Genomic DNA, 25,217 nt, shown 5'->3' with positions numbered 1-25,217 from the left:
ATATTTCATATTTTCTGCAAAGGATATGCTTTCTTTATGTGCTTGTTTATTTTATACAAATGAATGGCTCTGGAATTTGTGCTGAACAGGTGGCATTAGCCAATCAGTTATGGTTTGGGATATTAAAGAGGTCCAGCTGTCAGACAGTGGGAGAAGTATGAAAATGTTGCCTGTGGTAAGATTACTTATTTATCTTTGCTGCATATTTAGAAACCAAGGGTTATTTAAATAATTTGTGTTCTGTGAGCCTTGACAAATGTGGCAATATATTGTGGTTCACATACTCAAGGGTACATTTGAAGACATTTGCAAAATGAAATTTATATCCTATTTTTTTTTTAAATTTTTTATTTTTTATAAACATATATTTTTTATAAACATATATTTTTATCCCCAGGTCTGTGAATCACCAGGTTTACACACTTCACAGCACTCACCAAATCACATACCCTCCCCAATGTCCATAATCCCACCCCCTTCTCCCCAACCCCCTCCCCCCGGCAACCCTCAGTTTGTTTTGTGAGATTAAGAGTCACTTATGGTTTGTCTCCCTCCCAATCCCATCTTGTTTCATTTATTCTTCTACCCATTTATATCCTATTTTGAATATAATTTTCTTAGGATATATAATTTTGAAAAAAAAATGCAAGATATCTTGGTCGCATGAACAGAATAAACATTTCAGACGTAGACAATGTTAAATGTGAAAAGATATTACTTGTTATAAACATCCTAAAAGAACACTTTAGTAAGAATAATACTTCTATTTGAAGATCCATCTGTGTAGTTGCAAACCACCTTAATATTGTCCTTACTGAATAGTTAAAAAAAATAAGCTGCTTAGAAAGTGGGTTGATTGGACACCCAGGTGGCTCAGTTGGTTAAGCGACTACCTTCGGCTCAGGTCCATGATCCCAGGGTCCTGGGATGGAGCCTAACATTGGGCTCCCTGCTCTGGGGGGGAGCCTGCTTCTCTTTCTCCCACTCCCCTTGCTTGTTTTCTCTCTCCCTGGCTATTTCTCTTTCTGTCAAATAAATAAAATCTTTTAAAAGAGAAAGAAAGAAAGAAAGGAAAATTAAAAAAAAAAAAAAAAGAAAGAAAGTGGGTTGATTGTTTTGAAATGTGCCATAGAATCAGTTTTGCTTTGAGATAGATTATGATTTTGAAAATTTTCATTGTACTTGGTTCCTAGACAACAAAGCAAAAATCAAAATGCTTTATGCTGAAGACTTTTCTAAGTACAAATTCTCTTCTAGACACAACAGTAAGTGCAATAGGAAATACATTTTAATGCATATTCCTAAAAGATGAAAATTTGCAATCAACAATTGCCCTATCTCCATTTTCTCTGCTGTTGCATAAAATTCTTTAGAGGTTGATGCTTTGACAAATCAAAAGGAGATTTTTTTTAACTCTACTTCACTTATTTATCTTTTTTTTTTTTTTTTTTTTTTTTTTTTTTGGTAATAGTTCCTTGATTCCACATTGCTGCAAAGACCACTTTTTTAACAGGTATTTTTCTTTCTGATTTCCATTGTGCTTTTTGTTCATGTGAGAAAGCATTATGCTATTCCAATGCCACACTAGAGTGTAAAAATCTGGATCCATTTTATGCTTTATATAGATGTGTCACATACTTAATTTGGGGGGGAGAGTAACCTGGTCCTTCTTTAAGATATTATAAGAAGAATAAAACGCACATTCTCACTTGCTTTTATTTATTTATCTTTTTATTTTTTATTTATTTTTTTTCTTCTCTCTATGTCCTCACATGTTGAAATGGGCAAACAAGCTCTCTGGTGCCTCTTTTATAAGGGCACTAATCCATTTTATGGAGATTCTGTTCTCACAACCTATCACCATCCACAGACCCCATCTCCTAACACCATCACTTCAATATATGAATTTGGTGAGGGATACATGCATTTAGAAAATAGAAATGGAGATAGTCTCTATCTTCACTGGAATGTCTCACCTGATTTTAAATATCATAAAATGGGAATTTGGTAACTCATCCGTAGACTTCTGATGTCCAAGCTCTCAATCTCCTCAAATCCTACTCAACTCATAAGTGTGAATGACTCCCCCCGCCCCCCGCCCCCGTTACAGGCTAAACTTTTTCTTTGTATCAGCAATTAGCAATTAAGGTTTTACTTTTTTTCTTTTCTCTTCTTTTAGAGGATTGAAAGTGAGAGAAAGGGGAAGATGAAGAGCGAGAAAGAGGCTCCTAAGCAGGCTCCATGCACAGTGCAGAGCTGGTTTGGGGCTCAATCTCACAACCCTGAGATCATGACCTGAGCTGAAATCAACAGTTGGACCCCTAGTTGACTGAGCCACCCAGGCACCCTAGCAATTAAGGTTTTAAATTAAACATACAACACTTTATAATAATACTATAAAATGAATTTTTAGGTATAAATCTAAGAAAACATATACCGATTCCATATGTAGAAAATTCTATATGTAGAAAATTCTATATGTAGAAAATTCTGTCACAAAAGACACCCAATGCCATCTAAAAAAATGAAGAGTTATCTATGATTACGGAATGGAAAACACAATGTTGTGAAAATATCAATTCTTCCTAACTTGATCTACAAATTAAATATAATCTCAAAGTAAATCCCAGGAAGTTATATTATGGATATTGAAAAACTGATTTGAAGTTTATATTCAAAGAGAAAAGATCCAAAGGAACCAACAAGACACTAAAGAGGAACAAAGAGAGAGGACTGACACTACTGAAATTCAACATTTACCAATTAAAAATCTGCAACATTTCTTAACAGATTTCTCACCAAACAAGATAGGCAGGTGGTAAATAAATGTGAATGGTGTTCATTATCATTTGTCATCATGGAATTGCAAATTAAAACAATCGAGGCATCACTGCACACTACGTAGAATGTCTACAATGTCAAATGCTGGTGAGAATGTAGAGTAGCAGGAATTCTCCTTCATAGCCTGTGAAAACGAGAAATGATATGTGTACCTTGGAAGACTGTGTCAGTCCCTTAGAAGCTAAACAGTTTTACTATTTGATCCATCAGTTGTACTCCTGGATATAAGTGAAATAAGTCCATGAAAAGCTTCTGCATGCAGAATCCCAACTTTGTATCATTTTTGACAAGGCAAAATTATTGAGACGCTAAAAAGGTTAGTGTTGGCAGAATTTGTGGTGAGAGATGAATAAGTGAAATCCAGGAGCCTTTTAAAACAGCAAATTTATTTTATAGAATGCCATAATAGTGGATAAAGGATATTATGCATTTGTCAATGTCCATAGAAATGTATAGAAAAAACATGAATCTTAATATGTGCAAACATACAAGATGTCCTCCTGGGCCCCTACCACTGATACAAGAGAATCTAGTTGTGTGAAAAAATCTCACTGAAGGTCACAGGGGGAGAGGTGATGACAAAAAGTAACTTTAGGAATGAGCTGTAAGGAACTGCACAGAAGCACTACATACTAATTGATAAAGTAGTTAAAAGAGTATGAATTGGCCACACTTGGAGTGTGAACCAGTTATATGGGAATGGAATAATTAAGTAAAAGGATGGCAAAAGGTTGAAGCCTGTTTGTCACTGTGGGATTAAAAATGTACTAATGAATAAGGTGAGGAAATTTAGAATGATCCATGTGGTGATGAATTAGAATCAGAGACATCTGTATAAAGTCATGTTTAGGTTAATAAAGATACAGATGTTTATGTATAGGAATCTTCATAAATATCGTATATAGGTGGGTTAGTAAAAACACATTTTTTTTTGTTTTGTAAGTAGTGAGGACCCCCCAAAATGACACCCCAAATACAATAAGTACCCATATCTTGGTTTCTAATACTATTTTCCAATAAAAGGAAACAGTGCTCCTTGGAGAAAATGGCTGATTAGAGGCTTAGAGCAGGAAATATATAGAAGATTAGCCTGAAGTATTTTGTAGTGTTAAGAAGAAATAAGCTCAAATTTGGGTACCTGCAATTCTAACAAAACTTACTCTGTGAATTCAAAGACAATAACTAGAGTATATTTCTTTGAGTCATAAGGAAGACAGCAGCCAATTATATCCACACTAACTTGGTACGTTCAAATATTAAGTATGATTATTTGTTGCTTTGACAGAAAAAGAATAAAGAAGAAGGGAAGAAAGGAGAAAGGAAAGAAGGAAGAAAACTGACATACATTTGAGTTAAACTTCATTTCTGGGTGTCTGTGAGAGTGTGTCCGGATGAAATTTGCATTTGGATTGGCAGACTGAGGAAAGCAGATTGCTCTCCCTACGGAGAGGGCCTGAATAGAACAAGAAGGTGAAGAAAGGGAGAATTTGCTCTCTCTGCCTGACTGAGCTGGATATTGGTCTTTTTCAGAATTTATACACTATCATTCTCCTAGTTCTGAATAGACCTCTAGACTCAATCTAGAACTATCCCAATTACTTATAATAAATCTGCTGGTTCTGTTCTTCTAGAAAATTCTAATACAATGGGTTGTCACAAAAAAATTTAACCATTTGCAGAATGTTAATCCTTAGATAGTATCTTCAGATCAAAGGGGAAAACAGAAGTACTCTCTTATAAATCATGTCTTTCATTCACTTCATTTTTCATATTAGACATTTCTAAGTGCTTCATGAGGCATTAGTGATGTGCTTTTAAACTCCCTCTAGTGAGTTTTCTTCATCTATTCCTTTTTAAAATTTAACTTACTATCACAGCAGTGATTTAAGAAGTATTTTGTGATGCAAAAAGTATTCAGTCATTAAAATATGCCAGTTTATTCTTATCTGTTCTTTAAAAAATATGGACATCGGTCTCCATGTTTAGAAAAACAAATATCACATGGAATGTAATTTGGAGTGAGAATCTGATATTTTTATTGAAAATATGTGATCTCTTGGGATCTATAAAATAATTTACATATCTGAAAATGTTTTTATATATTCATTCTGTAAAAATCCAAGTTAAACATATTATAAAAATAAGTAGGAGTTATAATATTGTTCCATTTGGTACTGTGGAGCTTACACCATTTAATTTAGATCAGGAAATTTACCACTAGCCTGAGAGGTTTTGAAATTGGCTTATTCATCAGCTTTATTTTCTGTCAAATTGCAATCATTACCTTTTTTTTGTTTCCCCTGATGGTAATTCCAAAGGAGTATTGACTGTCTTAGCTATTGAGTGTACAGAAAATTTCCCACTCTTTCACTGACTGGAAGATTTTTAAAGAATATGGATTCCTTGGGAAACATTCCATTACACACAGGATTTTATACAATTTGTTTATATATTCTCTGTCTTTGAGATCTTTTCACTTGTAGTTTTATAGGCAGGTGAGGACTTTGTCCATTTTTCTCATTTATGTAGTGCTATATACCACATTTGTTAGCAAGGTAGTCTTAACTTGAGAGCAGAGGGAATTAATATTTACATTTCTTAAAAAGAAAAAATGCTCTGATACTAACATCATCAGGAAAAATGAAATTTTGGAAATCATAAGTAAAATAAACTAGCGGATCCCAACTGGACCAGAGGCAAAGGAAAAAAAAAAAAGTTATAGCCAAAATTTTGATGCATCAATAGTCTGGTTAGAACATAGTAGGTACTGATAACTATTGAATGTGGCCTTTCCCTGGCACTGAGTCCTGGATACTTACGTAGTTCTTCACACTCTGTGAGTCCAGAATCCTCCCAGATACCATATTGTGACTGAGTCATTCTGCTTATACTTAATGTTACAATTAGCAACTATTTATTTTAAAAAAAATCTTTACCAGTTTAAAAAAAAAAAAAAACAATAGGGATAATCCTTGCTCGGGGCTATTCAAAGCTTAGCAGGATTTAGAATTAGTTTAAAGATGTGTAAAAGCTAAATATCTCATTGTTACACATAGTGCTTCTAGAATCCAGAAAGGTTTGTTTAACAAGTATAAAAGTCAAGTGGATAAAAATATATAGGACTTTCTGTCCTACATTTATTTGACATCTAACTTTTAATTCAACACACTAATGGTGTTACATGATTAAGTAAAATACGGAACCAGTGGATATGGAAGAAGGATTGTACTAAATTATTTTATTTCCCTTTATTTTGGACACACTTTATAGCTGTGAAGAATTTATCTACATTGTAACAGTATATATAACATAACATTATAAAACTCTTGATTATAGAAGGTAGTTAATGTATACACACTGGTCATGAGAACTGCAACAAATTTTTTAAAACCTCTCTAACAAAGTGTGATGGTTAGTTTTATACATCAACTTGGCTAAGCTATAGTAGTAGCCAATTACTTAGTCAAACATAAATCTAGGTGTTGCTGTGGAGGCATTTTGTGTATGTGGTTTACATTTATAATCAGTGGATTTTAAGTAAAGATTACCTTCAATAATGTGAGTGGATCTCATCCAAGTAGTTTAAAGGCCTTGAGGATAAAACATGAGGTTTCTATGGAGGACCCTAACTTATCTTTTATTGTTTTCTTTTGTCACATTCTTTCATAATAGATGGTTTGAAAATTTTTATAACAAAAATGAGGAATGTGAAATTCTTCAATCCTAAAATATTGAGTTTTTAAATAATTTTTCAATGTTTTAAATGTCTGTTATTATAGATACATAGTCATGCACTTCTGTAAAATTAATTAAGAATTTCTTCAATTTGATAAAAATATATCAACTATTTTATGGTAGCTACAGTAGAAATTCCATCTGCTTCAGCCATGATCATTAATCCAAAAACTTCTGTGTGTGTCTGCTTTAAAGTTTAATTTTTCTTTTATCTATTGTATCTAGCAAACCTGTTAAGAAGATGCCACTTTTTTTTTTTAAAGATTTTATTTATTTATTTGACAGAGAGATTACAAGTAGGCAGAGAGGCAGGCAGAGAGAGAGAGGAGGAAGCAGGCTCCCTACTGAGCAGAGAGCCCAATGCGGGACTCGATCCCAGGACCCTGAGATCATGACCTGAGCCGAAGGCAGCGGCTTAACCCACTAAGCCACCCAGGCGCCCCAAGAAGATGCCACTTTTTGAAAGACAAAGCATATTAACCTATTACCCTTCAAGATGCATCGTTTTGCACAAATATGGGAAGTGTACTATAATGTTTATAAGCAATTTTTCTGGAGTTAGAACAAATTCACTGTCCATCTAAAGCTTGTGGGAAATTTAATTAAGCTCTAACTAAGCCTTGGTTGCCTCAAGTGTAACAGTGATAATAAGAGTGTTTACTACCCAGGCTAAACAGGTACCCTATGGACTGAACAGGGTGAATTTCCCGCCACCTAACATTACTAAACTCTTAGTCCTGTTCGACCAATACATTAGCTGGAGTCATCTCAAAATACATGTCCAAATAAACATCCAGAAAATCTTTCCATGCCACCATATGATGCATTTATCTCCCAAATGTGAGAACTGATGAAGCTAAGGAGTTGAGGATGCTGAACTATCTTTACTAGATAACAAAGATGTTTGCTGGTCATCTCTAAAAATCTCATTTATTTGTACTTTCTTTGGATAGTATGTAAACAAAGTTTAACCTCATGGTAAAAGGTATGGATAATGAATCTACAAATGAGCCTCATGTACTTCATGTGTATATTAGTCATATTAGATTATTTTCATTACATTTGTCATCCTTCATTGACCATGTAATCTCAGTTTATGGACATAAATATGATTTTTGTATTTCTGGGGCAAAATCAAAGGCCACAGCTTTCCATGACCAAATAGAATAGATAACTATAAAACTGTCTCAATTTTAATGTGCATAAAATGAAGTGCTTGTGGTCACTTCTGCATTTTCTATCTTCTACTCTTAAAATAATTAAAATGCATGAAAACAGAAAGGACAATACTTTCTATGCATTTTATCTTAGATATATGCCAATTATTAAACAAAAATCCAAATCATTAGAACTTAACAACAGAAAACTAACATATATAAATCTGAATGTTTAAAAAAAAAAAGAAAAAGAAAAAGAAAAAAAGTCAATTCTGGAGCACCTGGGTGGCTCACTTGGTTAAGCGTCTGCCTTTGGCTCAGGTCATGATCCCAGGACCCTGGGATCTAGTTCCACATGTATAATATATTGAAGAAAAAATCAATTAGAAAGGATTAAAAATTCTATCTGCATGTGTGGTATATAGTTGGCTCTGAGTCTAGTCATATGGATCCACAGTTGACCCCTGAAAAATTGTGCGGTTAGGATGATCACATTTCACACAGTAAAATCTGCATATAACTTTTGACTCCCCCTAAATTTAACTATTAATAGTCTACTATTAGACTGGAAGCATTACCAATAACATAAACAGTTGTTAATATATGTATTTTATGTATTATATAAGTATTATATACTGTACTCTTACAATAAAGTAAGCTGGAGGAAAGCAAATGTTATTAAGAAAATTATAAGTAAGGTGTGTAGGTGGCTCAGTCGGTTAAGCAACTGCCTTCGGTTCAGGTCATGATCTCAGGTTCCTGGGATCAAGCCCCACATAGGGCTCTCTGCTCAGTGGGGAGTCTGCTTCTCCCTTTCCCTCTGCCTTTCCCTTCACTTGTGCTCTCTCTCTTTCTCTTTCTCAAATAAATAAAATCTTTAAATAAAGAGGGTCAACTCTGTTTATCTAGGATAGTTGCTTAGGGAAATATTGACATAATTTTGTGTCAGTCTTTTATTTAATTTCTTACATAAACATCCTCCTCAATAATAGTTTGTGGTACTATCCAGAGATCCCAGGTAACTTGCTTGTCTACTTTCTATCATAAATTGAACTTTTCAGCTTTCAATTTTCTAGTTGAGTACTTTGAGAAAGACTTCTATTATCTTATGGAAATTCGTGGAATGTAGAAAACTCAGAACTTCCTCAAAAATAGATATCTTTAAAAAAGCACTTTTAGCACCTGATTTCTGACCTACTACAAAGTTATTGTAATTAAGTAGTGTGGTACTAGTTCATGGTTCAACACATAGCTTAATTGAACACTCCAGAATAGACCTACAGTTTTATTTATTTGATTTTTTATACTGGATAATATTGAATAAGATCTAAAGAAATTTTGAGTGTACAGTATAGAATTGGTAATTATAAGTATAGTGTTGTACATCAGATCTCTAGAACTCATTTATCTTGCGTAACTGAAACCTATACCCATTGAGTAGACATTCTCCACTTTCCTCTTTTCCTGAATACTCACTGCATTTTTGATTAAAGTACTAAATTAATTCAATTTGAAAGAGAATGTATTTTAAGCAAATCATTTTGAGACCACTGGTTATCTATCAATAATGAAATGATCCTTGGGACTTTCTCATATTATACATAATATTTAGTAAGTGATGGATCAAATACCTAAAGAGATAATATTATGAACCGTTTTTAGGAGGCTATACTAGGAGAATATCTTCTTGACTTAATAATAGAAAAACTTTCTTAAAAATAATTCAGAAATTATAGCTCAACGGCAGGGAAGCTTTGTCTGTGACAGGCAAAAACGTAAGGGAATTTCCTGCTCCACTATGTTGAAGACAGAAGTGGCTTCCTATCTCCTTTGACCAGAAGGATTTTTTCTTTATTCTCTCAGCTGCTATTGTTTTTTCCTAGGAAAGGATTTTTTTTTTTTTCTTGTTTGTTAACTTCTTTCTGCATTGGAAATAGTTTTGCCTCTATCACAACAATTGGCCTTTGCCTGGACCCATTTTTTGCTGCTTTCCCCGCAGTGGCTTGAAGTTTTTATTTCCTATAAAAGAAAGATTTGGGGAGCAGGCAGCCCTTTGCGTCCATGAGCCACACTGATCTCCATAGCTACATTAAATCTTTATCAAGAGTATGGAGGGGGAGCCTGGGTAGCTCAGTGGTTTAAGCCTCTGCCTTCAGCTCAGGTCATGATCTCAGGGTCCTGGAATCGAGCCCTGCATCGGGCTCTCTGCTCATCAGTGAGCCTGCTTCCTCCTCTCTCTGCCTGCCTCTCTGCCTCTTGTGATCTCTCTCTGTCTATCAAATAAATACATAAATAAAAATCTTAAAAAAAAAAAAGAGTATGGAGGCCTATGGAAGAGAGCTTGTCAGTGATTTCAGGCTTTTCTTATTTGACGTTCCTATGGATACTAAACTAAATGACAGTTGACATTCAGCAGCTGAAATATCCTAAAGTTTTAAGCTGTTCCTAAGTGCCTCTATGGTGACTAGGTTTTCTTTCAGTGATCTGCTAAAGGTGAAAGAAAGAGTTCAAGTCCTGTCTCACCTCTGTGGGGATTATCACCCTTTGTAATCGAATTGACGAAGTTAATTTACAAATTCACACCTGACATACTCAAGGCATGTTATGATTTGCAGATTATGGAGCTTTTTCATATTGTTAGGGTTGGACCAACACTCCCTGTATCTTTACCTCATGATTAGAGTTGGAATTCTAATATTATTTAAAATTACGTTTTTGCAATATTTTGTTTTATTTCACTAAATGACTTTTGAAAAATTTACAGTGTAATATATATTATGAAATTCATGTTTTTTTGTTGAAAGGTTCTGTAAATTTTAAAACATATAAAGTTACACAACCACCAACATACAAACAAAGTAAAGAACAATTCAATTACCACCTCAAAATTTCCTCGTGTCCATTTGTAACAAATCCTTCCATTTATTCTCAACCCTTAACAAGTATTTATCTGACTTTTGTCTTTAGATTTTTGACTTTTACAAAATGCCCTACAATGGTATCGTATAGAATGTGGCCTTTTGAATCCATTTTTCACTCAGTATAATGCTCTGAAAAGTATTCCATCATATTTTTAGGTGCTTATTAGTCATTCATGTTAACCCATTTTTAATTATATCATTTGTCTTACTAGTAATAAAAGATAAGCTTATTCTTTATATGGGGTTAGATAAACTGAAAATATTGAAAAAGTTGGGGCTTGTGGGTGGCTCTGGATTAAGCCTCTGCCTTCAGCTCAAGACATGATCTCAGGGTCCTGGGATCGAGCCCCGCATCGGGCTGTCTGCTTCCCCATCTCCCATCTACATAAAATCTTTATCAAAATGTCAACTGTTGTGGCACATGATAAAAGTCCTAGTCATAAAAATAATATTCAGTGCCAGGAGAGAATAGTCTATAAAGGATTTGAGTGATTTAAAAAAATATTTGACATACATAAACATTTGTTTTTGTATTTATACCTAAGGGAGTCTGCTGTCCCATCTCCTATCTCTCACCTGCCTCTCTGTCAAATAAATAAATAAAATCTTAAAAAAAATATATTCAAAAAGTTAAAAATAGAATCACCCTTCAACCCAGAATTGTAGAAATGGGTATTTACCCAAAATATACAAAAATACCGATTCAAAGGCACTTGTACTCCAATGCTTACAGCAGCATTATCCAGTGTCCAAATTATGGAAAGAGCTCAAACCCTAGTGTCCATCTACTGATGAATGGGTAAAGAAGATACAAACATATATATACCACATAGAGAGAAGTAGATGATAGATAGAGGATAGATAGAACAGAATATTATTTAGCCATCAAAAATTGAAATCTTGACATTTGCAATAATGAGGCTAAAGCTAGAGTATATTTTGCTAAGTGATATAAGCGAGTCAGAGAAAAACAAATGCCATATGATTTCACTCATATATGGAATTTAAGAGACAAAACAGGTGAACATCAAGGAAGAAAAAGAAGAGAGAAAAAGATAGGCAAAGTATAAAATAGACTCAAGGGTAGAGAACAAACCGAGGGTTGCCCGAAAGGGGGTGGAAGGGAGATGGGTTAAATGGGTGACGGAAATTAAGGAGGACACTCCTTGTGATGAGCCCCGGGTGTTCTATGTAAGTGATGCATTACTAAATTCTACTTCTGAAACCTATATAAGCCTATATTTTAAATAACTAGAATTTAAAGAGAAACTTGAAACAAACAGACAAAAAAATTCTCCCAGTCTATGGCTTGTCTTTTAATTATTTTAATGATAATTTTAAAATTTTATTGTCTGTTTCATTTGCAAATGCAATAATTTATTTAATTTCGAGTTCTGATTGTTTGTCGCTAGCATATAAAAATATACCTGTTATTTGTATAATGAACTTGTGTACTGTGACCTTGCTAAACGTGTTTCTTATGGTAATTTTGCGGTGTTCGCTGTGATTTGTTACATGCGGGATCATATCTTCTTGCCGCAAATACAGATTTACAATTTTCTTTCCAAACTAGATGCCTTTAAATTATTTTGTTGTTCTTATTCTTCTTAATGTGCTAGCTAATGTACTGCACACAATACAATGTAAAATAGAATGGCAAAAGTTAACATCCGGGAGTTGTTCATTATATTTGAGAAAGTCTTCAGTCTTTCATCATTAAATACGATGTCAGCAGGGGGATTTGCATAGATGCACTTTACGAAGTGTGGAGAAATATCTCTTTTATTCTTAGTTCACTGAGGGTTTTTACAGTAAATAGATGTGTTATTTTCAAATGACTGATCAACATCTCTTTGTGTGATCATGTGGTTATTATTTATTCTGTTAACCTGGTATGTGACATTAATTATTTTCAAAAGTTAAACCAACCCAGCATTGGAGATCAACCTTAGTTGTTCAGAGAGTATGATACCACTGTCATGAAGGTTATTTGCCATACGTCATGTTGTTGGCATAAACTACCTCATTTTGCTTAATTCCTGTTATACAAAGGCTTTCTTTTCTTTTTTTTTATTTGAGTATAGTTGACACACAATATTAGATTAGTTTCAGATGTACAACATAGTGATTGGACAACTCTATACATTATGTTGTACTCATGGTAAGAATAGCTCCCATCTGTCACCATTTAATACTATTAAAATACCATTGATTATATTCCCTATGCTGTAACTTTATTCCCCTTGCTTATTTATTCCGTAACTGGAAGGCTGTATTTGCCACTCCCCTTCACCTGTTTTGTCTATCCCTCCACTGTACTCCCTTCTGGCAACCATCAGTTTGTCCTCAGAATTTATAGGTCTGATTTTCCTTTTTATTTATTTATTAATTTGTTTTGTTCTTTAAGTTCCACATATAAGTGAAATCATATGGTATTTTTAATATATATATGTATATATACATATATATATGACATTTTCTGTAACCATTGATCTATGAATGGATCTTTGAATTGCTTTCTTATCTTCGCTACTGAAAATAATATAGCAATATACATAGATGTGCATATCTTTTTGAATAGTGGTTTACTTTTCTTTAGGTAAATACCCAGTTGTGGGACTATTGGATCAGGTGGTATTTCTATTTTTAATTTAATTTTTGAGAAACCCCCATATTGTTTACCACAGTGGCTGTTCCATACAAAGATATTCTTATCAACCAGGGCATCCCGTGGGTTCAGAGGTTATCTCCTAGGAACTTGTCAAAACCCATTCCTGAAGAACTTTAGAATGTGCAGGGTTTAGGCAACCCAGAGCTACTGAGCTAATGCTTTATTGCATAATTTCCAAGTAGTTCAGTAATAAAATATTTTTAATAAAAAATAGTTACAACTCATGAGATTTAACTTAAATCTCTGAAGGGGTATTAAATCAACTTTTATAAAGCCAGTTTCTTTCAAAATGTCAACTGTTGTTGCACTATTGTATAATAAAAGACCTAGTCATAAAAATCATATTCAGTGCCAAGAGAGAATAGTCTATAAACAATTTTAGTGATTTTTAAAAATATTTGGCATACACAAACATTTGTTTTTGCCCTTATACATAAAACCAGTTTCTACATTCTAAAAAATTCAACATGTGGAATCTATACTTAATGTATTATTGGCAAGCTTTATCATTTTATTATTTTCATTATAAAAAGCAGTAGCAAAAAACAAAACTATGTTCTTTGAAATTTATGTACCATGTACTGAATTGAATGGCATATTATAATTAAGAATGGGATCAAATATACATGTAATAAAGTGGTAAAAGTGTAAGCATTCTTATATAAGGTTCTATAATGACTTATTTATGATTTTTAGTAAATTAAGTTATAATATTAATAGTATATAAAGATGAATCATTTTTCCTCATATAGTTCTTATCATTCACACATTTATGTCTCATAAAAATAACAGAAATATTGGTAATTTTGTCTATGTTGGATGCTTACTCTAAATGAGGTTTATATTTATGTCAAATGATAATTATTTTGTTAATTTCACATTTTTATAGTTTAATGAAATTCACTTACTTGAGAAAACGTTTTCAATTGTTTTAAAGATTTTATTTATTTATTTGACAGAGAGAGATCATAAGTGTGCAGAGAGGCAGGCAGAGAGAGAGGTGGAAGCAGGCTCCCCACTGAGCAGAGAGCCCAATGCAGGGCTTGATCCCAAGACCCTGAGACCATGACCTGAGCTGAAGGCAGAGGCTTAATCCAATGAGCCATCCAGGCACCCCAATGTTTTCAATTTTATATGTTCAAGTAAGGGACAAGTTGAAATGCCATGACTTACTCAATAGTATAAAATGAAACACTATGACAAAGTTATTTTCAGTATATATTCATGTGTTTTAATCTTTGTCCACAATAAAATTATGCATGCTTTCCTTTTAGCTATTCATGTTACATTCAATAGCTCTAATGCATAATAATTTATTTGCAATCTAAATGCCATCTTCTTCAAAGTAGGATTTTAGTTGACAATATGTAATTATTTAGAGCACTCTATTGAAGAACTAATATGTTTGAAGATTTCTACATGTGCAGAAGGAATTTGCCTGTTTAGTCATGCCACTTTCACGAGTCTTCAAGGCTCTGGATGGGAAAAAAGAAAAACAAAGCTTTTAGGTTACTCTTAATGATGGGACATTATAGGGACACTCGAATATATTTCATGGTGGTCATTTTTTTTAATTGAATTGTCAAGGACTGCAAGAGATTCAAAGTGGTTCCACATGGTTGGGGCATGGGATGTGACATGCCCATGGGAAGAGTTGAAGTAAATGGGGCAAGGGAGATAAGAAACAATGTATTTATGGAAGTCCTTATAAACTCCATGATCTATTATGCTCTTTTTCCCCTGGGGGCATTGGGAATTCACAGAATATCATGATTGCCAGTAATATTTACATATTGGTGGAAAGGGCTAATGTACTTTAAATTGGGGGTAACATACTTGAGTTGGATGAAAATGGTGAACATATGGCCTTTGATAAATATGGACCTAAAAATAGGAGTGGGTAAATAGAAGATGATTTAATATTTTTTCCAACTGTAGAACCATGTAAACAAAACCCACTTGGCTGTTGACGTACAATGTAAACTCCATGATAACTGAAAGTTCATTTTCTATTGTTAAAATAATTAAAGAGGCCATTAGACTGAGGTGGATTTAATGCTTTAGCCATCTATGTGAGCAAACAGAAAGGTAAACCAGAATAAATTCCTCAAGGTTAAGAAATTAAAACTTAGGAACAACCAGTCACAAACAGCCAACTAGGCTTTTCCAAGTTAAGCAATCAGTTAAGCTTTGCTGCTGTCTGCTCTACAAGAACCTTTCCTTTAGATTCTGTTGGCTGAGGACTCCTAACCATTTTCATTTTGGGACTGCCAGATTCAAGTTCATGTTTGCTCAAATAAATTCCTCAAAATTTTAATGTACAATTTATCTTGTAATACTCTTCTCTTTATTATCAGTTTCCACGGTACCTGACACACATGTGCACAATAAAATTTCGAATGAAGTAATGAATACTGATCATTTAAAGTTGCATAATACTATGGTATCTAAGGTTTGGTTTTTAAGGAGATAGTGAAGAAAAGAGGTTGAAAGCAAGGTAGTCGATGTTAAAACACTTATTTAAATGTTAAACACACTTTAAATAACACAAAGTAGAATATGCCAAATAAAGGTAAATGTTGATATGAATAGAAACATCTTTGCAGGGGTACCTGGGTAGCTCAGTGGGTTAAAGCCTCTGCCTTCAGCTCAGGTCATGATCTCAGGGTCCTGGGATCGAGCCCCATGTCGGGCTCTCTGTTCTGCAGGGAGCCTGCTTCCTCCTCTCTTTCTGCCTGCCTCTCTGTCTACTTGTGATCTCTGTCTGTCAAATAAATAAATAAAATCTTAAAAAAGAATAAATATTGCATCTTTCACATAGTGATTCTCATTTGCAAATGAACACATAACAAGTAATTGGAGAGCATAAAAATAAGGCCTGGAAAGCCATGGTCAGGTTAGGTAAATTAATTATGTTTAGAATATTTAACATAGAATGTTGGATTTGGTTATGAATATTTTTCAGAAATTCATAATTTCTGGTATACTACACTTAACACAGAATATCCCAAGGAAATCTTTTAAGTATTCATATCTTCTCTATTTCCATAGTTTATTTTTATCCATTTTCATTTTCAGTTATTTTTATTGCTAGTGCAGTAAATGTAACATTTGTAGAAATTTAAAATTGTTGGGAAAAACTGAACATTTCGCTCTGACCTAGAATGAGAGTCACATTTATAATTTTTAACATTTATTTCAGACCCTGAAGGAATTATGCTAAAATATATAGAACTTATTTTTTTATAAAAATGTTTCAAATATGACTATTTAATGGTAAGGTACTAATAGAAATTACATTTAAGGACATTAAATTTCCAAAGATTAAGACAGGTTCTGCTTTTGATATAATTGAACCACTTAGATGGATACTACCATCAAAATTGATATCTTTATGATTTTTTAAAAATTTGTTCTCATTGGCAGTTTTCCTCAAGATTCAAATCTCATAGTCATTTCATGTAAACTATTTGGTGATAGTCACATTTCTAGGTCGTGTTTATCTTTATCTAAATTTACCTAATGTGCCAGTTTGTCTAGGGCAATCTCTGTTTATGTTTACTATCCAAAATTAATTGATTAGCAGGGTCCCACTTTCATTTCCAAATCTCCTAATTTCAACTGTAACTTTATAAAATATATTGTCACCCAATCTTTTATTTTTATTATTTACTTAATTCTTTATTTATTCATTTATTGTTATGTTCAGTTAGCTAACATATAGTATATCATTAGTTTTTGATGTGTTCAACGATTCATGAGTTGTGTATAACATCTAATGCTTATCATACAAAGAATTTTCCCAATAACATCACACCACTAAATTTAAATTAAAATACTGAGATCTTTATTATTATGAAATCACCAAGATAATGGTACATAGTGACTGAATTAGATCAACAAATCAGATATAAAATGGCAAATCCAATATTCTGCATACTGTCTCACTAAGCAATCTAGGATCTACTGAAGTTTAGATAATTGAAATTTTGATATAATGTTTTTATTCTATGTTTCTTTATTTATAAATGAGTTCCTGAACCACTGAATTCAGTGGTTCTGAATCACTGGATTCAGAACCCTGAAGTATCTTTTAATAAGAAAACACATACATATATAAACACATAATCAGTTATATAACATAAACAGTTCATTTTTCGTAGTTATTATATATACTGTTTCTTTCTTCTTCTATGTCTTATTTATTAATCTTATTTATTACATTCAGTTTAACAAAGAATGCATGGTTTGTATCCCCAGCTAAGTTATGAGTTTCTGGAATTTGAGGTAATGTGGTTATTCAGATTTCTATCTACTGATATTTATGAGAACATACACTATTTAATAAGAATGCAAGAATGTGGGGCGCTTGGATGGCTCAGTGGGTTAAGCATCTGCCTTCAGCTCAGGTCATGATCTCAGGGTCTTGGGATTGAGCCCCACATCAGGCTGTCCACTCAGCAGCGAGTCTCTTTCTCCCTCTCATTCTGTGATCTCTCTTGCTTTAGTTCTCTCTCTAATAAATAAATAAAATCTTTAAAAAATTCAAAAATGTCTATTACCCTAGTAGCCATATTCACAGAAATACAATTATTTGATAAAGTAAGTCCAAGTATATGGACTTTTTATTTTTTTTTTGGTTAAAAATTCTCTTTGTTCTTTAATAATTAATTATTTAAGATTTTTATAGTATTCTTTATTTGCAGGTGTTCCTAACAAAGCTAATTCTTTTATTTCCTGTTACTGTAAAAACAGGGTCAATCTGTATAAAGAATTCTATAATTTTGTGTTTAAGGAGAATGATGTCTTATTTTGGATGTATTAAAATTCAATCACACACAAACATTTTAGCACATCATGTTTTTATTTGAGATGTGAATATTTTAAAACCTGCCACATAGTAACACGGGACATTTGTAAGTTGGCTGGTATAGATTTAAGCTTTTTCATCTGTCAGATTTTTTATTCTCACTAATTCTGGCACAGCTAAAGAAAATTAATAGGTTTTTAATTCAGCCGAATGGAATCTAATGAACCAGATTTTACAGTTAATAGTTTCATAAAAGTAATTCAATCAGGTTCATATATAATAATGGTTTAGAGTTAATCAATCAATCAAATCAAATAAATGGTTTAGAGTTAATCAATTGAGTTCAAAATGAATTATTTCTACATTTATATTCTTGTTACCTATTTAGACTTAGTGTTGCTTCTTGGTTACTTCGCATCCTAATGTACTATGTTATTAGTTATGTTGAAGGTCATTTATATTTTCCTACTGAAATAGGAAGAAGTTGGAAGAAAAAGAAAGAGAAGAAAAAGAAGAGAGAAAAAAGTCTTTAAATTGATGAAAGGTATAGTCATCAATGATCTGGAAAATAAAAAAAAAAACACAGGAGGAAAAAAATATTATTTATTTGTTATAATGGCCTTTATTATAATGGCTGAGGAGGGGTAAAAGTAACTTCATAAAATCAGTGTGCTCGAAATGCCAACAATGAGGCATAAACATAAAATGTACAATGTGAGCCTCTCCAAGTCAGAGGCAAAGCATTCATGGCTTCTCCTCCTCCTCCTTCTCCTCCCCACCTCCCCCTTCTCCTACTTTTTCTAGTTCCTGATACTCAGAAATTATGTTACTAAGTGATCACCTCATTTAATACCAAAAGCAATCTTATGAATTTGTAGCTGCTGCCTATCAAAAAGAAAATTGAGCTTAAAGGAAAAACAAAAACAAAAACAAAACTAATGTGTGTGATGTCCACAATTGAAGAACTAAAGAGTCAGACTATTTGTCTTTAAAATAGGGATGTTTCAGGGGAGCTTCTTTTTAAAAAAAAAAAAAGATTTATTTATGTATTTTAGAGAGAGAGTGTGCATGTGTGGGAATAGGGATGGACAGAAGGAGAGGCAGAGGAAGAGAATCTCAAGCAGGTTCCCCACTAGGTGCAGAGTTGGACAAGGGGCTGTGTCTCATTAGTCTGAGATAAAGACCTGAGCCAAAATCAAGAGTCAGAGGCTTACTTGATGGCCACCCAGGAACCCCTCAGGACAGCTATTTTTAAGCTATCCTAAAGAGGTCCTAACCATGGAAAAATCATTTTCTCTAACTATGATATGTCTTAGTTATTATTCAAAGATTTTTCTACTTGCTTCATGCATCAGCATGATTTGAGGTTTTTGTTGTTGTTGTTCTTGTTGTTTTAATTTTTTATTTTTTATAAACATATATTTTTATCCCCAGGGGTACAGGTCTGTGAATCACCAGGTTTACACACTTCACAGCACTCACCAAAGCACATACCCTCCCCAAGGTCCATAATCCCACCCCCTTCTCCCAAACCCCCTCCCCCCAGCAACCCTCAGTTTGTTTTGTGAGATTAAGAGTCACTTATGGTTTGTCTCCCTCCCATTCCCATCTTCTTTCATTGATTCTTCTCCTACCCACTTAAGCCCCCATGTTGCATCACCACTTCCTCATATCAGGGAGATCATATGATAGTTGTCTTTCTCTGCTTGACTTATTTCACTAAGCATGATACGCTCTAGTTCCATCCATGTTGTCGCAAATGGCAAGATTTCATTTCTTTTGATGGCTGCATAGTATTCCATTGTGTATATATACCACATCTTCTTGATCCATTCATCTGTTGATGGACATCTAGGTTCTTTCCATAGTTTGGAAATTGTGGACATTGCTGCTATAAACATTCGGGTGCACGTGCCCCTTTGGATCACTACGTTTGTATCTTTAGGATAAATACCCAATAGTGCAATTTAGGATAAATACCCAATCACTACGTTTGTATCTTTAGGATAAATACCCAATAGGGTCATAGGGAAGTTCTATTTTCAACATTTTGAGGAACCTCCATCCTGTTTTCCAGAGTGGCTGCACCAGCTTGCATTCCCACCAACAGTGTAGGAGGGTTCCCCTTTCTCCGCATCCTCGCCAGCATCTGTCATTTCCTGACTTGTTGATTTTAGCCATTCTGACTGGTGTGAGGTGATATCGCATTGTGGTTTTGATTTGTATTTCCCTGATGCCGAGTGATATGGAGCACTTTTTCATGTGTCTGTTGGCCATCTGGATGTCTTCTTTGCAGAAATGTCTGTTCATGTCTTCTGCCCATTTCTTGATTGGATTATTTGTTCTTTAGGTGTTGAGTTTGCTAAGTTCTTTATAGATTCTGGACACTAGTCCTTTATCTGATATGTCGTTTGCAAATATCTTCTCCCATTCTGTCAGTTGTCTTTTGATTTTGTTAACTGTTTCCTTTGCTGTGCAAAAGCTTTTGATCTTGATGAAATCCCAATAGTTCATTTTTGCCCTTGCTTCTCTTGCCTTTGGCGTTGTTCCTAGGAAGATGTTGCTGCGGCAGAGGTCGAAGAGGTTGCTGCCTGTGTTCTCCTCAAGGATTTTGATGGATTCCTTTCTCACATTGAGGTCCTTCATTCATTTTGAGTCTATTTTTGTGTGTGGTGTAAGAAAATGGTCCAATTTCATTTTTCTGTATGTGGCTGTCCAATTTTCCCAGCACCATTTATTGAAGAGGCTCTCTTTTTTCCATTGGACATTCTTTCCTGCTTTGTCGAAGATTAGTTGACTGTAGAGTTGAGGGTCTATTTCTGGGCTCTCTATTCTGTTCCATTGATCTATGTGTCTGTTTTTGTGCCAGTACCATGCTGTCTTGATGATGACAGCTTTGTAATAGAGCTTGAGTTCCGGAATTGTGATGCCACCAGTGTTGGCTTTCTTTTTCAATATCCCTTTGGCTATTCGAGGTCTTTTCTGGATCCATATAAATTTTAGAATTATTTGTTCCATTTCTTTGAAAAAGATGGATGGTACTTTGATAGGAATTGCATTAAATGTGTAGATTGCTTTAGGTAGCATAGAGATTTTCACAATATTTATTCTTCCAATCCAGGAGCATGGAACATTTTTCCATTTCTTTGTGTCTTCCTCAGTTTCTTTCAGGAGTACTTTATAGTTTTCTGAGTATAGATTCTGTGCCTCTTTGGTTAGGTTTATTCCTAGGTATCTTATGGTTTTGGGTGCAATTGTAAATGGGATTGACTCCTTAATTTCTCTTTCTTCTGTCTTGCTGTTGGTGTAGAGAAATGCAACTGATTTCTGTGCATTGATTTTATATCCTGACACTTTACTGAATTCCTGTATAAGTTCTAGCAGTTTTGGAGTGGAGTCTTTTGGGTTTTCCACATTTAGTATCATATCATCTGCGAAGAGTGATAATTTGACTTCTTCTTTGCCGATTTGGATGCCTTTAATTTCCTTTTGTTGTCTGATTGCTGAGGCTAGGACCTCTAGTACTATGTTGAATAGCAGTGGTGATAATGGACATCCCTGCCGTGTTCCTGACCTTAGCGGAAAAGCTTTCAGTTTTTCTCCATTGAGAATGATATTTGCGGTGGGTTTTTCATAGATGGCTTTGATGATATTGAGGTATGTGCCCTCTATCCCTACACGTTGAAGAGTTTGGATCAGGAAGGGATGCTGTACTTTGTCAAATGCTTTTTCAGCATCTATTGAGAGTATCATATGGTTCTTGTTCTTTCTTTTATTGATGTGTTGTATCACATTGACTGATTTGCGGATGTTGAACCAACCTTGCAGCCCTGGAATAAATCCCACTTGGTTGTGGTGAATAATCCTTTTAATGTACTGTTGAATCCTATTTGCTAGTATTTTGTTGAGTATTTTCGCATCTGTGTTCATCAAGGATATTGGTCTATAGCTCTCTTTTTTGATGGGATCCTTGTCTGGTTTTGGGATCAAGGTGATGCTGGCCTCATGAAATGAGTTTGGAAGTTTTCCTTCCATTCTATTTTTTGGAACAGTTTCAGGAGAATAGGAATTAGTTCTTCTTTAAATGTTTGGTAGAATTCCCCCGGAAGCCGTCTGGCCCTGGGCTTTTGTTTGTTTGGAGATTTTTAATGACTGTTTCAATCTCCTTACTGGTTATGGGTCTGTTCAGGCTTTCTATTTCTTTCTGGTTCAGTTGTGGTAGTTTATATGTTTCTAGGAATCCATCCATTTCTTCCAGATTGTCAAATTTATTGGCGTAGAGTTGCTCATAGTATGTTCTTATAATAGTTTGTATTTCTTTGGTGTTAGTTGTGATCTCTCCTCTTTCATTCATGATTTTATTTATTTGGGTCCTTTCTCTTTTCTTTTTGATAAGTCGGGCCAGGGGTTTATCAATTTTATTAATTCTTTCAAAGAACCAGCTCCTAGTTTCGTTGATTTGTTCTATTATTTTTTTGGTTTCTATTTCATTGATTTCTGCTCTGATCTTTATGATTTCTCTTCTTCTGCTGGGCTTAGGGTTTCTTTCTTGTTCTTTCTCCAGCTCCTTTAGGTGTAGGGTTAGGTTGTGTACCTGAGACCTTTCTTGTTTCTTGAGAAAGGCTTGTACCGCTATATATTTTCCTCTCAGGACTGCCTTTGTTGTGTCCCACAGATTTTGAACCATTGTATTTTCATTATCATTTGTTTCCATGATTTTTTTCAATTCTTCTTTAATTTCCCGGTTGACCCATTCATTCTTTAGAAGGATGCTGTTTAGTCTCCATGTATTTGGGTGCTTTCCAAACTTCCTTTTGTGGTTGAGTTCTAGCTTTAGAGCATTGTGGTCTGAAAATATGCAGGGAATGATCCCAATCTTTTGATACCGGTTGAATCCTGATTTAGGACCGAGGATATGATCTATTCTGGAGAATGTTCCATGTGCACTAGAGAAGAATGTGTATTCTGTTGCTTAGGGATGAAATATTCTGAATATATCTGTGATGTCCATCTGGTCCAGTGTGTCGTTTAAGGCCTTTATTTCCTTGCTGATCTTTTGCTTGGATGATCTGTCCATTTCAGTGAGGGGAGTGTTAAAGTCCCCAACTATTATTGTGTTATTGTTGATGTGTTTCTTTGATTTTGTTAATAATTGGTTTATATAATTGGCTGCTCCCACGTTGGGGGCATAGATATTTAAAATTGTTAAATCTTCTTGTTGGACAGACCCTTTGTGTATCATATAGTGTCCTTCCTCATCTCTTATTATAGTCTTTGGCTTAAAATCTAATTGATCTGATATAAGGATTGCCACTCCTGCTTTCTTCTGATGTCTATTAGCATGGTAAATTCTTTTCCACCCCCTCACTTTAAATCTGGAGGTGTCTTCGGGCTTAAAATGAGTTTCTTGGAGGCAACATATAGATGGGTTTTGTTTTTTTATCCATTCTGATAGCCTGTGTCTTTTGACAAGGGCATTTAGCCCATTAACATTCAGGGTAACTATTGAGAGATATGAATTTAGTGCCATTTTATTGCCTGTAAGGTGACTGTTACTGTATATGGTCTCTGTTCCTTTCTGATCTACCACTTGTAGGCTCTCTCTTTGCTTAGAAGACCCCTTTCAATATTTCCTGTAGAGCTGGTTTGGTGTTTGCAAATTCTTTCAGTTTTTGTTTGTCCTGGAAGCTTTTAATCTCTCCTTCTATTTTCAATGATAGCCTAGCTTGATATAGTATTCTTGGCTGCATGTTTTTCTCGTTTAGTGCTCTAAAAATATCATGCCAGCTCTTTTTGGCCTGCCAGGTCTCTGTGGATAAGTCAGCTGCCAATCTAATATTTTTACCATTGTATGTTACAGACTTCTTTTCCCGGGCTGCTTTCAGGATTTTCTCTTTGTCACTGAGACTTGTAAATTTTACTATTAGGTGACGGGGTGTGGGCCTATTCTTATTGATTTTGAGGGGCGTTCTCTGACCCTCCTGAATTTTGATGCTCGTTCCCTTTGCCATATTGGGGAAATTCTCCCAAATAATTCTCTCCAGTATACCTTCTGCTCCCTTCTCTCTTTCTTCTTCTTCTGGAATCCCAATTATTCTAATGTTGTTTCGTCTTAGGGTTTCACTTATCTCTCAAATTCTCCCCTCGTGGTCCAGTAGCTGTTTGTCCCTCTTTTGCTCAGCTTCTTTATTCTCCATCATTTGGTCTTCTATATCACTAATTCTTTCTTCTGCCTCATTTATCCTAGTAGTGAGAGCCTCCATTTTTGATTGCACCTCATTAATAGCTTTTTTGATTTCAACTTGGTTAGATTTTAGTTCTTTTATTTCTCCAGAAAGGGCTTTTATATCTCTCGAGAGGGTTTCTCTCATATCTTTCATGCCTTTTTCGAGCCCGGCTAGAACCTTGAGAATTGTCATTCTGAACTCTAGATCTGACATATTACCAATGTCTGTATTGATTAGGTCCCTAGCCTTCGGTACTGCCTCTTATTCTTTTTTTTTGTGTTGAATTTTTCCATCTTGTCATTTTGTCCAGATAAGAGTATATGAAGGGGCAAGTAAAATACTAAAAGGGTGGCAACAACCCCAGGAAAATGTGCTTTAACCAAATTAGAAGAGATCCCAAATCGTGAGGGGGGAGAAAGGGGATAAAAAGAGGTTCAAAAAGGAAGAAAGGAAAAAAAAAAGAAAAAAGAAAAGAAAAAAAAAAGAAAAGAAAATAATTAAAAAAAGAAAACACCTAAGAAAAATGTAAAAAAGAAAAAATATATATATTAGATAAACTAGTAAAAAATCGTTAAAAAAGAAAAAGGTAACCGTTAAAAAAAAAATTTACCTGAAGGCGAGAAAAAAAAAAACAAAAACTGAAAAAGAAAAAAATTAAATTAACTGCAAGAGTAAAAAAAATATCACAGGAAAAAGCCATGAGTTCTGTGCTTGGCTTTCTCCTCCTCTGGAATTCTGCTGCTCTCCTTGTTATTGAAACCGCACTCCTTGTTAGGTGAGCTTGGTCTTGGTGATCTTCTGGGGGAGGGGCCTGTTGTAGTGATTCTCAAGTGTCTTTGCCCCAGGCGGAATTAC

This window comes from Mustela lutreola, chromosome 1 (genome assembly GCF_030435805.1).
Source record: "Mustela lutreola isolate mMusLut2 chromosome 1, mMusLut2.pri, whole genome shotgun sequence".
Taxonomy (NCBI): Eukaryota; Metazoa; Chordata; class Mammalia; order Carnivora; family Mustelidae; genus Mustela; species Mustela lutreola.
The sequence above is the reverse complement of the archived record's forward strand: the minus strand, read 5'-3'. Positions refer to the sequence as shown.